The sequence below is a fragment of the Polypterus senegalus genome, chromosome 2, assembly GCF_016835505.1.
Source record: "Polypterus senegalus isolate Bchr_013 chromosome 2, ASM1683550v1, whole genome shotgun sequence".
In the NCBI taxonomy this organism is placed as follows: domain Eukaryota; kingdom Metazoa; phylum Chordata; class Cladistia; order Polypteriformes; family Polypteridae; genus Polypterus; species Polypterus senegalus.
In genome coordinates this window covers 222,090,803-222,104,666 of record NC_053155.1, presented here as the reverse complement: position 1 = coordinate 222,104,666, position 13,864 = coordinate 222,090,803, and positions in this window count along the sequence as shown.

Below are 13,864 nucleotides of genomic sequence, written 5' to 3'. Positions count from 1 at the left end.
CACAAAATTCAGAAACAGAGCACAATAATGACTACATTTCTACACTGAATAAGAACAAACATTAAACAACAGAAAATTATATTAAGTGCAATACTATTTTGCAAAGTTGTGAGCCATTGTAAGAAATACACATTTCTTTAAAACAAAGCTGGTCCAAACTGAAACAAAGTCTTCCTCTGTAACACATTTACAGGATCTGAATTAAATGCTATAATAAAAATTGAAAATTAACCTGCTCGAAACATTTTTCACTTTTATGTGGGCCTCATAACTCTTAGACTGGTGTTTGTTCGCTGGTGTACAGTGCTAATAAAAAATATTCACCTCCTTGGAAGCTTTTGCTGATAGAGACCTGCAGAGCTGATAAAGACCTGTCTACAAGGACTCAAGGCTGTCATGGACCCTAAAGGCGCATCTACTAAATACTGACTTGAAGGGGGTGAATAATTATGTGATTAATCATTTTGTGATCTACATTTCTAATTAATTTAGATTACTTTGCAGAGACCTATTTTCACTTTGGTATTTAATTGTCTTCTAATGTTGCAGTGTCAGAAAAGTCAAATTAAATCCATTGGGATTCAATTTTCAGTGTTGTAAACCCAAAAAAAAATGTGCAAATGTCCTGGGGGGGAATAATTTTTATAGGTTTCATGGATTAACTGCCACCCCCATTCCCACTTGCATCTTGTCTTTAACCCAATGCTGACGACTTAGACAGCCCTCTAATTGGATAGCATAATGTTAAAAATGCGAGTATGTTGGGTATTTCCACAACATATTTGTTTATCTTTTTGTGGTTTATCTCATGGTCTTTATGGATTTTTACCAAATATTATTTTGTAATATATCAAAAGTTATATATTAGTAAAAACATAAAGTGCCGTAAGCTTGTGAATGGTAAAGTGTGCAATTTAAAAATAAATTTAATTAAAGTAAAAGATCCTTAACAGCGTAAAAAGCACTGGTATCTGTATGTAAGAGGTCAGCAGAAACAATGTGTTTGGGCCAGATAAAGTGTCAAGAAGAATATGTAGACTAAAAAAAAGATGTAAAAAATGCAAAAGAGATTATGGCTGACCTTGCTGCTGAGAAGTAGCACGGTAAAGAGCAAAAAGACTCTGCTAAAGACAGTATTACAGTCCCAGAGAGACCAGCTATATTAGAGACAGAGAGCGCTTTTAATTTAATTCAAGTAAGTGTATGGCAGAGGATTACAACCCAGGAACATTGTTTACAACATTTGAGTTATCAGCTTTCTCCGGCTAAGATGCTCTGGTTCAATCACCTTGAATATACAGATACATCAGACAAAGTGCTTTGGAAGTCAAACACCCTGCATTCTAATTTTACATGCCAACCAAACATATTTATATTCGAAAAAAGGTGCAATGAAGAAAATCCCCAGTACAAGCAATAGGTCCATGTTTTTATAGAGCCATTCAAGAACATTATACCAAAGTATTGTACTTAGATAAATATGTGGGCTCTCTTCAGACATTATCAGACTGCGCAGTTAGACTTGAGTCCATTTTTTCATTCAGTAGTTTTAATTCCACCTCCTATTTTAGTACACCCTGAGTTCTCCAGTTATGTCCCTGCTCTTACGGACACATGTGGTATAACTGATTCAATCTCGTACTGTGAGTATTTAAAGTGTACAATCAGGATGACACTACATATAACTTCCGTATGATAACCCTAATATGTATAGATATAGTGCCACTTATAATTTTTTGTAATATACTTGCACTAAAGATATTGTTTAGAGTATCCATGGTAGACATAAAAATGATTTCTTGAAGGCTCTTTCTTTATTAAAAATGCCCTCAATTACTTCTCAAAAAAATTAAGGAAAGGCACATGTGGGGCTAACTTGTTCTTTTTACAGAATAGGCAGCCTAAAAGTAATATCATATGCTCCACTTTGATCAAACCCTTTCGTTGGTTCCTTATAGAATTCCCACATGTTAATAAAACATTACTTCCCTCTTCTGAACACATGCTGATTGTTCAGCTAAACTCCTGTTCTTGCCATGTGTTGCTCAATCTTATCCTTAATGATTTCTTCCATTAATTTTCCTGTGATGCACAGTAAGCTTACTGGCCAATAGTTGCTTGGATTTGCCCAATCACTCTTTTCATATAACAGGAAATTTTTTTTGCCATTTTCCAGTCCTTCAGAATTTTCCCAGTGTCCTGTGACCTCCTAAAAATATGCATCAAGGGAGTATATATGTACTCGCTAACCTCCTTAAGAACTCAAGGGTAAATATCTGGTCCTGAAGATTTGTTTGATTTCAGCCTATTTAATCTAAGCAGTACTTCTCCCTCTACAATTTCTAAATCACTCAGAACCTCCCTAGTAGTCCTATTTACTGTTGCCGGTTTTTCTAATTCCTCACTTGTGACGACCTCAGAAAAACGTGTTTTGAGCATTTGCTATTTCACTGACTATATTTTTTATTTCCTCTTTACTATTCCTGATGCACTTGCCTCCTCCTTGACTGTTCTTTTAGTACTAAACTACTGAAAGACTCTCTGCCAACATGATGGACATCCCTGCCTGCTTAATTATCTCATTTGAATTACTGAACATGTAACCAAATTGAATTTCAGTATGTGTAATTAAAAAATATGAACACAAATCTTGTGTTACATTGATGGTTATTTGCTGTCATGAAAAAATACAAGTACAAAAATATTACAGTAATTATGAAATACTACTGACCCTCATCTGTTCAGTTCTTGATATTTTGCAGGGGCACTTGATGCCATTACTGTCCTTCTTAGCTGTGCTCCTGCCCATGAGAAAAACAGAAATACCTTGCAGTAGTGAAGAGTGAAACAGCCAAGTTACACATAAACTTAAGCAAATTTGATGTTAAAACTTGTTTTGCACATGCAAAACTCACAAAAAAAAAAAAAGTAAAGTTTTTTTGGTTTGGGAAATCGGAAATATTTCTCCCTAAAGCCCTGTCCACTCACCAGTAAAATCAGTTTGATCTTATGGCTCTAGTTCCATCATAGTGGAAGTGTGGCATACTCTTTTTTTAAATGTAACATGCTGTATACTCTACACGCAAAGGCAAATCAAAATGCCCCACATTACTGTGTTTTCCTGAAGAGATAGGAACCTAGCAACTACCCTTTTCTGTTTCCTGATTCCTACAAATGAAGCTAAGTAAATGCACATTTCATGTGTCATGAAAATGCTCCACATATCATTTCTGCCTCTGTCACATCTTTAGGATTGAAATCACCAAGTTTTTCATCATAATTGGCAATTGACAATAATTTTACTACTAAGAGAACAACAAAACACAACTCATGGCTCATTAAAATGTCTACATGTGACAGGAAATCAGTCAGTTGATTTCTTTCCTACAGAGATCTTTCTTTAAGCATAAGATGGCAGGCAAATGCGTGTGGAATCAGCACAGGAAACCATTTTCTGGCAGGGATTAAATGGTTTTCTTCCTGTGCCAATGGTGTAGATTTGGCTGGTTGTGAAATACCATGTGTTTCATTACATTTCTAAAGTTACCCTTAAAATTCAATTTAGTGCAGATCCCTAGCTTATTACTATTTGGGAGCTTTGGCTTAAAAGTATTAGTCCAGGGATTAAAAGGATCTTGTCATCTCATAAGACTGCGCAGCACAATGTTATATGCAAAACACCCAGGAGAAGGTAGATGGCCAGTAGAACCAACTGTGGACTCCCCCAAAAGTTTATTTTCTACAGGGAGGTTGCTGACTGAGGTTTTTGCGTTCCTCTCCTCTTTTGTCAACTTGTCACATTTCAATGATAACATTACTGTGTGATAAATAAGATTTTTGTTTACAGTTTTTTATGTTCAGAATCATTGATTTGAGAACTATTTTTGATTTTAACTTAAGTTAAACGTTTTGTCCCTATTTTTTACATGATGCACCAACTGGTGTTGTGTGACTTTTCACTCCCATTTCTAATGTCTTAGTGACACAATAAATATGGTGACATTCACTGTATTTGCTATACATCGGTGGATACACTGTCAATTCTTTGCAAGCTTGATATCTTTAAATTGAAGTAGGCCCAAGGTTTTATTTACTCATTGTATTGGGTTTAGCATTTAACTTTAATAACACAATCTTTTTCTGTTTCAGTAAAGATCCTCTACCTATCCTTGACTATAAACTTGTATTTTAATCTCCCAGTCCATTTTTTCCTCAAAGTAATGCCAATACTGTTAGGGTTTATTTATGATAATCTGTTTGAAATTGCTTTGTTTTACTGGGATGTTTAATCAAACTGTATTTTCTAAAATTTGTAATCTGTATTTTACCTGTACAGTTGGACTTGTACTGTACCTGGACTTATACTCAGTGAAGAGCACTATAGAAAAATAAATTAAATTGAATGATGATTTCTGTGGCAGAGGTTAATAGTAGAGTGTTAGCTATTTATGGATGTAATGAGATGGGAAGCACAATGACAGGGTGACATAGTAGTTAATAGAACTTTTTCACACAAGTTTAAATACCACATTCAGTTGCCATCTGTGAGGAGTTTGAACATTCTCACCATGTCTGTAAGGGTTTTCCTCTGGGTACTCAACGTTGGCTTATTCGGTCACTCAAAATTTGTCCGTTGTGGTTCTATGCATGAATGGGCCCTACAATGGAATTAAGCCCATTTAGTATGCTCAGTTTTGTCAGGGTAGGCACTGGCTCCCTGGAATACAGTGAGTTTGAGTACACTGGGCTGTGCAAAAAAATCAGAGTACCTGGAGAAAAACCCATTAAAGCACAGAGAGGAGGCGCAAACTCCACGGGGATTGTTGCATTCTGTCGCTATGTCTTCCCCCAAGCTTAACAAACTGATGGTGGCTTATAGTCACTCACTGAAAACATCTTTCATTTTAAAGTCATTATGCTGTATCGCTCACAGATTTTTAAATAAATTGTTGAGGAGTGTATAAACATTGGCTCATTGCTTAGAGAGTACAAACCACTGCACATCATTAAAAGTGCTTTTCTCGCTTTTATCACCTACTGTATCTGTGACAGACTTCTTTGGAGCAACGACGAAAGTACAGTACTGTGCAATTAGCCTGAATAAATTATTCACCTTTCCTTATTAATTTCCCATGCTTTTCTCTGCTTCCCATTCTACCAGCTATTTCGTTTTTTTTACTAAATCTTCAGTTCTTGTGTGATATAGACAATAAAGCATTCCTCTCTGCTGTTTTGTTTTCTTGTACCTTGTCTACAGCCGTCCTCTGGGCTTGATAATTGGCTTGCTAGGTGCTCAAGCTGCTCTATAAATGCTCATACATGTCACTATCAGACCTTTTTACGTTATCACCACCACCTTTGGTAAACTCGGCTTCAGCCTCATTCATTTACATATGATTAAGTAAAGAGGTCAATGATAATACAAGCTTGTTTTTTAACTCAAGCACATGCTCTCGGCCTTTATCCACTTCATCTTTAGGAGTAGAAGTCAAAATTGTGGTTATCTAGTATGTTGTTAGCAAACAAAAAAAAAAGCAGAAATAAATGATTTTGCTACTCTTGCTGCATACAATATTTCCATGCATGCTTAGCAGCTAACATAACCTAAGAGTGTCATTAAACTAAGCAAAAATAAAAAAAAATATATATATATGGACCAGCATGTGGGAAAGCCAATAAGGTTTAGCAGCCTGCTTTTTTCATTATAGCACAGCATAAGCAGGCAGCACAAGTAAGGCATCAAGATATTACACCCACACTGGCAGCAGGCCAGTCACCCTAACCGAATTTCCCCTTGGGATTAATAAAGTATCTATCTATCTATCTATCTATCTATCTATCTATCTATCTATCTATCTATCTATCTATCTATCTATCTATCTATCTATCTATCTATCTATCTATCTATCTATCTATCTATCTAACATGAAGGTTTCTAGGATTTGAGAAGAAACCACAACACCCAGAGAAAGCTGATATGGTCATGGGCACAAGGTGTTTATGTCAGAGAGAGAGAGAGACAAGGACTGGAATTTAAACCCAGGTCAAAGGACCTGTAAGGCAACAGTGCAATCAGCAGTAACACCATGTTACCCCAAATGAAATGTCTAATAGTAAAAAAAACAAAACAAATGTGAATAAACAGGAATGGCTGGTGGCCTCCTCATTCAAAACAGGGACTTTGAAATATTCCACAAATGCATTATAGTTGGTGACAATAAATTTAAAGGAACAGCAAGGCTCTAAAGGATGTAATGTACATGCATTTTTTGTTATAGTTCCTACAGCAAATCCGAAGTATCAATTAATTTCAACTAATTTCAGTGCTTGGATTTATGCGACTGCTGCAAACTTGGAAAACCTTGGAAAAGGTAAATTTGTGATCAAAAAACAAGCATAGTTTAAAACTATTCAAAAGATCTAACAACCAAAGCCCAAAACATTTACCAAATGTTATAGTCAAATTCATGCAAAGGTCAAGTACTCTGAAAAGAAGCTAACACTACAAAAGTTTTTACACAAAAATTTTAAATCATTGCTCCCTGCAGGCTACAAAAGGGACATGGCAGCACGTGAAATGTCCAGATAATAGTGACTAGACTAATTCCAGGGCAACAGAGGATGAAGTATGAGGGAGAGCTGAAAGAGCTGAGCCTTTTAAGTTTAAGCAAAAGAAGATTAAGGGGACAAATGATTGAAGTGTTTAAAATTATAAAGGGAATTAGTACAGTGGATGAAGACTGTTACTTTATTTCATCATTTTGCACAAACATTAGGGAGATTTTCTTTATACAGAGAACAACAGCAACAATGTTTTCTTGTATTGCCCAAAATCATACAAGGAGTGATGCAATGGACACTGTTTTTTGACAGCCCCCCAGCCTTAAGAAGACAAGAAAAAACTACCAAAAAATACCTATGTATTTAAAAAAGAGAGAGACCCCTTCCCAGGTAGGATGGGTGTGCAATGGGTGTCATAAAATGGGGTAAATACAATACACAAAAAAAGAACATAAGTAATCCTCTTTTTGTATCATTGCCATCTCAGGAATACAATACAACAGTACTGTACAATAGTACACACTGCAAAGAAAAATGCAAGAATAAATTGTATCACTCCTTAAATACAGAGTTATCACATATGATTTGTTCTGGAGTCCTGGAGACCTTGGCCAACAAGCTGCCTCCCCCACTCTGGCCCTTCCACAGTTGAGAAAGTGCTCGGACGGCCAGTCTGATAAAAGGACTGTTTCTCCCTGATGATTCCAGTGCTATCAAAGATAACGTTTCCATAGGCAGGCAAATAACTTTGCAAGTAGAGCGGTGGCACCAAGTGCCTCTTGTAAGTACTGAGAAGAGAAATAGATTAGGCAAGCGTTAGTAACAGTTTTTAACTATCATATTACTTATATTTTAGCACTAATGACTAACTATAGAGATCCAGTATGTACAACTAATGAGCAGCTCTACTCAAGGTATGCTAAACTGAAGTAGTGAGTCTTTAGCTAGGATTTAAAAGCTGAGACTGAAGGGGCGCCTCTTATGGTGGCAGGTGGACCATTCCACAGCTTCAGGATACTGTAACTAAAAGCTTAACCTCTCCTTGTTATTTTATTAATCACTGGAATCAGATCAGCATCTTGAGATCTTAATGTCTTCTCTGGTTTATAAGTAATGATGAGTTCAGATATGTAAGCAGGACCTAGGCCATTTAAGGCTTTATATGTTAAAAGGAGTAAAAGGAGGATTTTGAAATCTGCCCTAAACTTAACCGGGAGTCAGTTTAAGGATTTAAGAACTGGTGTTATGTGTTCGTATTTTCTTGTTCTTATAATAATTCTTGCAGCAGCATTTTGAATTGCTATAAAGCTGTATGAAGAACAACCAGTGAATATTGCATAGCAGTAGTCAATCCTACTGGAATTAAATGGATGAATTAATTTTTCAGTACCCTGCATATTTAGGAAACACCTTAATTTTCCAGTATTTTTAAGATGGATAAAAAATGTTTTGGACAGTTTTTTAATGTGCAATTTAAATGACATGCCAGTGTCAAAGATAACGCTTAAATCACAGTCAAAACTAACGGTGATTCCAACTGAGTTAAATAATGATAAAATATTGTTGCACTCAGCATCATTCCCTTCAATAATTAACATTTCTGTTATATCTATGTTCAAAGACAGGTAGTTCTCATCCATCCACTACTTTAATTCACTAACACATCTAATTAAGGACAACACAGGAGAAACGCGATTTTGTCTTAAATAAAGGTATAACTGGGTGTCATCAGCGTACAACAGAAAATTAATGTTTTGTTTGCAAATGATAGATCCCAGTGGAAGCATGTAAATTGAAAACAGTAAAGGTCCCAGTACTGAGCACTGTGGGACACCATATCTCAATTCTGTGTATAATGATGGAGTACTGTCAGCATATTTCTGTATGTATTGGAATCAATTTGCTAAACATGAACTAACCACATGGAATAAGTTACCAAGTAGTGTGGTTGACAGTAGGTCCTTAGGGACATTCAAAACTAAATTTGATGTTATTTTGGAAGAATTAAGTGGATAGGACTGGCAAGCTTTGTTGGGCTGACTGGCCTGTTCTCGTCTAAACTGTTCTAATGTGTTAATGTAATCAGCATTTACAGGTATTGTGTTCTTTTATTTTCAACAACCTTCCTGCCATAGTGAATAAATTGTAGGTTATCAATGCTGCACTAGTTTTGGTGGTAAACAGGCTTAATCAATCTACTGCCTGCCTATAGGTGTCCCGTCTTAATCCTGTAGTTGTAGAGAATGACCGCAGTTTTAACTAAAGGACTATATAAACTGCCCATTGAAAATCACATTGCTAGGATTTGGCATAAGAAGCTACCACTGTTTATTTGCAATTGTTATTTACTCATGTTTATATTGGAATAACTACAATTATTCATCAAAATATGTTTTGATAGAACATGTATCTTATGATTAATAATATGTTTTGATAGAATATGTATCTTATGATTAATAATATCACTCTACATTACTTTCTGGGCCGAAAGATAGACTGGTTTCGTGTCCAAGGCCGTTTCTAGACATCAGCCCCCCATGACACTATACTTGATTAAAAGGGTTTGAGAATAAATAAATGATTTACAAACAAATAAAAATACAATTTAGGGAGAAAAGCTATTCAAAAAATCAACGCAATATGTAAAGATGATCTTAAACTGCCTGCCTCCTGGAAACTTGCTTCCAAGTTTCTAGGTTAGTGCCAAGTTGTTGTCACCTTGTTTTACTATCTACATAAGTGACGTTTTGATGCATCTTTTAAGAGATAAAATTAAGCTACACACCATATAGGTCCATTTCTGTACTGCAGATCTGTCTCTAAGAATCATTTAGAGCTGGCAAATTTATATAAGACACAAGGCCCTGTTCCATACAGAACCTGTCTCCTCCATATTCACAACACTAATATTTCATTGGCTTCTTCTAGGCTTGGCTAATATCTTTAATTTGATTTAATCATTCTGCTAAGATAGAAACACCAACATTTAGGCATGCTTTATTTTAAGCCAAATCTTGTATAAAATATAATTACATTTTTGTGAGAAGTGTTTTTTTGGCAAAGCACTTCCTGTCATTAGAAAAAAATATTTTATTATATGTGAGCTTCTGAAATAAAATTCTTAGGTCCAAAGTAACGTTAATTATAAGTAAGAAGAATTTTGGATATTTTCAGGAAATGCTATTAGCACGGTGGCAGATGCAGAACATGAAAAGCCCTTGCATTGCAAATTTCCACTTCATTACACAGCAACGTTTTTAAATATCACTGCAGACCCTCCTACCCACTAACCCCCCCATCATACACCAAGCACACACTGACTGCTCCATTTTTGTATCTGCTCATTAATTTATGTTCATGTTGAGTCACAGCACCAAAAATGCCATATTATAGTAATGGGAAAATAGTTGTGTAGTTATATGAGCATGTCACATAAATGTAAACTGATATCATCATGACACTGCCTGTTTCGAAACAATGGCATTTAATATAAGCACAAAGTGAGTGTCAAAGCAGATCAAACACAAAATACTGAGAGCTTCTTGTACCTACATACCCATGATGCTTATTCAGGACAGATGTCAAGGGCTGTCTTATTATTCTGGTTCTATAAAGGGTCTTTCCCAGGGCACATACATCATCCTCCTTCTTTCTGCAGTTGCTTTGTATAACCCTAAGCTTAAGAGCTGCAGCTTCATCTCAGCAGTTATGTTAACTTGCCCATGGGTACTCACTGAAGCTATCAGTTTACTTTGGTCAAATAGACATTTATGATGTTACCCTTGAATGCCTTAACTTTTCCACCCTGAGAGCAACCCATAAACACTGCATCTTCTGCTAAGCATACCGGTGGCAGCACCCTGCTATAGGATGCTTCTGTTTATTAGAACTGGGACACTGGTCAGCTTGAACAGCCAATATATTTGGTACAAAGTCTGCTGCCCTTACCCGGGAACATGAGGAGAGACTTTACTATTCAACTTGACAATCTGAAGTGCCTGCTCAGCCAAGAAATTGCTTAAACTCCCTAGCGTTATGCTTCCTCTGGAAAAATTAGTCAAACATTTATGTGTAACAGAAACATGTAAATACTAAAATGTCAACATAAATATAGTAGAAAAGGTATGTTTAGTGTTTAGTGCTGTACTGATGCAGATTTAATACCTGTCCTTCATGTGTTATGTTTTGAAACAGTCACCATCAATGCCTAACATTGCAATCAGGACGGTAGAAGTGTGTTTCTTTGTGGACTTTTTTAATAAAAATTTTTCTGTTGCTTGCGCATGAGAGGGTAGAATGTCACTGCCTGATCCACAAGATAGACGTAGCCCATTGTGCTAGTGCAGGATACCACAGTGCAAGGCTTAGTGACTTCCACACTTTCTGTGACACAAACATTGAGACTTGCTGCATTATGAACAGCACTTAGGGGGCTAAGGTCTTTCTTATCTTATCGCCTGATCACAATCAATTAGCCTTTTTGCTACACACCTACACCTTAATGCAACCAAATTCACCATTCATATCACGAAAGTTCAGCCATAAAGTGTTGTATACATCAGTTTAACTATCGTTGTTCAATGTCTGACAACCAATTCAAATTGTCATCAGTATCGTTTAATTTGACTAATGGTGCAATTTTAGTTTGTTCTAAAACTGGCTTTACGGTTTTTGTTTACACGCCACTGTGTGTTTTTATTGAAGGCTCGGTCCCACTCATGAATATTGATGAGCTACCATAGATTTACAGAATGCACAGAAAAATTTGTTGCAGTACGATGCTATTTCATCTACAAGATGGCAGCAAAGTACTGTGCTGAACTTTACTCGAGCTTAATACTCCATATCTTCTCTAAACAGCTTAACCCAAGAGAGACTCAGAGTTAACTGTATTTACATTGAATTCCATGCCCGAGAGAAGCATGGAGTTAACGCAAAGGAAGCTAAAAAAATGCAAGTGCTTAGGAATGGCCCAATCACAGGTCTGGCCACAGTCCAGTATGAAATCTGTGGACTCTCACTTTACAGTTTGACTAGGATTGAACTCTTCTACCAAAGACAGTGGATAAGTTGGCTAAATCTACGTAGAATCTAGTGATGAGCAAAAAATTTGAGGTGAAATTTAATTTGCAACAAAAATGTATAAAATAAATTGGTCTTTCGCTTCCAGTGAAATATGTTACTTTCACACAAGAATTAAGGTCTTGAGTTCCTTTCAAGAAGTTTTTTCATGCATTAATTCCACATGCATATGTCTGCCTGTCATTTAATTTTTTAAAGAAAGATCTCTAGTGAAAGAAAAAAAAAAGACAAAAAATGTGCAATTCCTCAATCTGGATAATGCGACAGCTAGGTAATGGTAGGGTTGGCAGCAGCGACTTTGCATGTACTGAGTTTGCCTGTGCAAAACGTTCCACTTTTAAGAAAACACTATAATTTCCCACGGTGATGGAAATAAAAAGCATAAATAAAATTGATTTCACCAGTGTAGTATGATTGTCATACTTTACACAGCTGCGGGAAAATAAACCAAATGTAGACACAGGACTGTGAACAAGGCTCTAGGAAGCAGGATCCCTTATTTTTCACGTAAAAAAAACTCTTTAGTGAGTTTCACAGCTGCGAAATTGCCTATAAAATTAATTTTAGTGCAAATCGAATTTTGACTGCTTTACTCAAGACTTTTGGAATGAAAGCAATAGGTGCCTTTGCAAATATAAGTTGACAGGTGTGAACACTTATGGAAACAAGCCATAGGTCCAAAGTTCTTTTAATTATTTTCCTAAAATTATACATTTGATTTTCACTTAAATGTTTGTCAAGCATATTAATGAAAAACATCACACCCTTTATTTTGGCAGCCCTTTCATTTTCCTCTCTGGCCCCTGCCATAACAGCCTACAGATGTGCTTAATATCACGGGCTTTACCTGCGCTCTCCTAACTTTGTTTCTTTTTTATTTATTTTTTTTGTCTTTCTCTTCCTACTGACCTTGCACTGGGTACCAACCAGCCTTTGATGCTATCTGTGAGTACTGGGGAATATGATTTGCTGCCTCTCACCCAGACTGACAATCAATCCACAACAATGCCTCCCATCCCAAAAACATTAGGATTCTGTCACTCCCCAAGCACTCAAACTCACTGGTTGTTTTTAATGTGGATGGTTAAAATATCAGGACTGCAACAACTCTCATGTATTGAATTGAGGCAATCAACATCAGTCCCAATTGCGTCCAATATTGCTGTCCTTCAGATACCTTGTGCTACCTGTTTCTACATTCATGCAGCTCATTTAGTTTGAAAATGTCACCTTTGACACAACATACCATATTTGTATGATAAATGTATTATTCTCATTTCCTGTAGTCCCCTTTGAGATTACATTCATTCTTGTTAGTACCCCAGGAAATATTCCTAAAGTGACAAAACTGAAGGATCCTTTCAATTTCTCTAGGCCACAGGCTGACTGTACTTCTGCTATTTCTCTCTCTCTCTGCTCCAATTGATCCGTTTGTATCTCCAGGTCCTTCAGTTCTACTTACAGTGCTCCTACTCAAGACTGTAAAACTTGCAACCAAGCCATATTCTTCTATTTAATCACTGATGTCATTTGTGAATGCTAAGTTGAAATGTTTTTGCAGTTTCCCTGCGCTTGGCTGGCACAATGTTTTATAGATTTTTTTCTTTATATTGTGTGACCTGTAGAGGGCACCCTTAAGTGGTCCCTGAATGTAAGGAATAGCCAACCATGCCAAAAAAAGAATGTTTGGGTTTTTATTATAATGGACTGTTAACACAATAGGAAGAACATAATGCACAAAGAAAAAAGGGAAAATGATAAAAGACCTAATGCCCATAGTAGCAGAATTTTGTAACGTTATTACCATATTTTTTTATTGTTTTGTTGGTGATATCACCATAATGAAATTTTATGTTTTAGGCTTATGACAATTTTGTTTATAGTTCTGAGATTCATTGCTGGTCTGGTATTGCACGTGATATCCATATTGCTGAAGCTTTTTAAGATGGCATTGCAATATTACTAGCATCCAAGTTTTCAATACAATTCACAAAAAACCTTCAGATCAGTACTATTTAGGGAAAGAAATATTGGGCACTCTGAACTTTTGCTTTGTCTTTTCAACTAACACTTTTGCTGTGCATATTGTATTTTTGATGATTGATTCGTGTACCAGTAGATTCAAGAATAGCTTCTAACCGCAACTTGTAAGGCTGCAGAACAGTCAACCATAAAAATCCAAATACTGTAACAGTGTGTATAAATATATAATACTTGAAAG